The sequence below is a fragment of the Myotis brandtii genome, unplaced genomic scaffold (assembly GCF_000412655.1).
Source record: "Myotis brandtii unplaced genomic scaffold, ASM41265v1 scaffold115, whole genome shotgun sequence".
Classification (NCBI taxonomy): domain Eukaryota; kingdom Metazoa; phylum Chordata; class Mammalia; order Chiroptera; family Vespertilionidae; genus Myotis; species Myotis brandtii.
Window position 1 is genome coordinate 8,576,898 of NW_005353967.1, and position 2,761 is coordinate 8,579,658.

Sequence of the window (2,761 nt, forward strand, 5' to 3'; positions counted from 1 at the left end):
CCCTGTACTCAGTGATTTATATACACCATTCTTGGACTCTATTTTGATCATCAGTTGTATTAATTAAAGGCAATCAATGTACTCTGGCTTCCTATTGAAATTTGTAGCCTACTTAAATTTTTGATTTTGTATACAGGTTATTTGTCTGGTCTCATTTGACAGCGCATGAGGAATTAAAGATAGTAGTACCTCAAGCTCATTTGTCCTTTCTACTTTAAATTCAATATTGTAGTCACATAAAAAATTTGATATTTTTTATCACAATTTTACCAGTCCCATTAAGTGGGTTAAATGTGTTGCTAGTGAACACTGCAAAGTGGTAAGGTTACATCAGTTCTCCCTGTCAAAGGATCAGACACCTCAGTTTGGGGATTTGGTTTGTAGTTATGACTTAGTTCCCTGTTCACAAATTCCCAGGAGATGAGAATTCCTTAGCTTGGAGGCCAGTGGAGGCCCAGAGTGGCTGCTGGTTCTTCCTTTGGACTAGTGAAAGGTGAGTTGAGATACCGTTGAGGTACTGCTGGCTTTGGCTTTGGGACTCTATAAAATAGCAATAATGGTAGCTTACCTGTTTACAGTGTGATTCACATTGTGAAAATATATATATTTAACACAATATTAGATGACAGGAGCTTGAAATTCTTAAAAAAGTAATTTACAAGTAAGTTGTGAAAACAGCAGTTAGGACACTATCACTATACTTAGTAGCAAGATCTTCAATAAAAGACTAGTGAATTTGTTTGTCTTATGTTTGTACTGTCTGCTGTGGTAGCCACCAGCCAGATGTGATTAATGAGCATTGGAAATGTGGCTAGCCTGAAAGTATTGGAAGTGTAACACATGCATCAGATAGTGTAGACTCAGTGCAATAAAAAGAATGTAAAATATACCATTAATAATTTGTTAAAATGATGATAATTGGGCTACTTTGGGTTAAATGAAATATATCAATTAAATTAATTTCACCTGTTTCTTGTTACCTTTTTAAATGTGGCTACTAGAAAATTTAAAATTATGTATGTGGCTCACATTTTTCTATTAGTGCTGGTCTGTAGACCTTTTAGTCTCATAAGTTCTTTTTGTTTATGTATACAGTTCTGCCATGATTTGATTACATACTTGATTTTAACTTTTTTTGCCAGCATGAATCTAAACACTCTTTAGTGATTCTTAAACCTTGGTTTCAAGACACTTCTTGAATTGCCCTTTAAGTTATTTAGCACTGTTTTTTCCATCTTAAATTTCTAAGATAGAAGAACCAACCATCTACCAACTGATTATTCTCTAAGTTTGAGACCTCATTGGCTAAGTTATTTCCAATAACTTAAGAGTCTAAATCCATTTTATCTTTATAGGAAAGTTCACTGGATTTGGGAATGAGATTTAAAATTGATATTTTATTTCTAGGTAAGGTATATAATAAATGCTGAAATTATATTTACTTTAAAAAATTATTTCTTAGAAACCTATTGGCTTAGTAATAATGTAAGGAAACTGTCTTAAAGGTTTGATTTCCCCCCCCCCCCCCCAACAGAAGGGTGTGGTTTCCTTTGTTTCAAAGTATTTGGGGGATTTTATTGTCCAATGAAAATGAGGGGGAGGGGGGCAAACCAACATAGAATGGCCAATTCTTTGTTTTGTCAATAGTTTTCAAAATGGGTACCTGTTTTAGTAGTGTCATCATTATCTGGGAATTTCTTAGAAATACATAGTCTTGGGTTAGAAAAACATATTCTTGGGTTCCACTCCAAATATACTGACGGGAAAACTATGGAGGTGGGGCCAGCATCTGAGTTTTAATAAGCCCCTCAAGTGATTCTAATACATGCGGACACACTGGCTAATATACTCATTAGGCCCACTAAGTGAAAAAGGGAAACCACTCTTAAGTTTTTAAAATAGGAATTTAGCGCAGGGGATTGGTTACATGGGCAGCGGAGGAGGTAAGACAGCAAGATAAGATGTTGAGGCAACCTGGAAATTAATGGCAGCAGGAAGAGAATAATACAGTACTACTACTGGTAGGCTTATGGGAGCCCAGGAGCCAGGTTATTCTGAGGAAATTGGGAATCTCCTAGTAGGAGCTGGAGTCATGGGAGATATCCAGCCAATGTTGGGAATTCTGCCTGAGGTGGAGAGGAGGGGAAGAAATATACTGGCTCCTCCCTTCTTCCCACCTACCAGTTATCCAACAGTGCTTTCCATAGACTGAACCCAGGGAAAAGTCAGCTGACCTAGGAGCCTGAAAAATGATATCTGCAGAAAAATGATAATCTCAGAATAGAGGACAACCTTATTAAGAGAACAAATTTAGCTTTATAAGACTAAACTTTTCTTTTATAATTTCACTGTAGGCCATAAAAATCTCTTTAGAGGCTGGAATCTGTGAGTTTGGGAAACTTACTTTATACATTTGAAAGACTGTTTACTGTCTACTCCAGAACCTTTTTTTTAAAAAAATTATTTTACTATTTTTGGATGTTGTTATTCCTTACCCAAGGATATTTTCTCCATTGACTTTTTTTAGAGAGAGTGGAAGGGAGGGAGGGGGAGAGAGAAAGAGAGACATTAGTGTGAGAGAGATGATGTCCATTGGTTGCCTCCCCGTACCTGCCCTGACCAGGGCCAGGATGGAATCTGCAACCCAGGTACGGTGCCCTGGACTGGGAATTGACCTGGGACCCTTCAGTTCTCGGGCTGATGCTCTTACTACTGTGCCAGTGCTAGCCAGGGCACTTTATTTTTTTCTATCATTATTTAT

At 37.2% G+C, this 2,761-nt stretch overlaps 1 long non-coding RNA gene across 1 annotated transcript in view; it reads left to right on the forward strand.

Annotated features, from left to right (window-relative positions):
* Nucleotides 1-310: 310 nt before the first annotated feature.
* The window catches only part of LOC106728041, a 17,100-nt gene continuing 14,649 nt past the window's right edge, over nt 311-2,761 (forward strand). The window contains exon 1 of the long non-coding RNA XR_001364290.1: nt 311-493. This is a non-coding gene — a long non-coding RNA (uncharacterized LOC106728041). The remainder of the gene's footprint in view (nt 494-2,761) is intronic.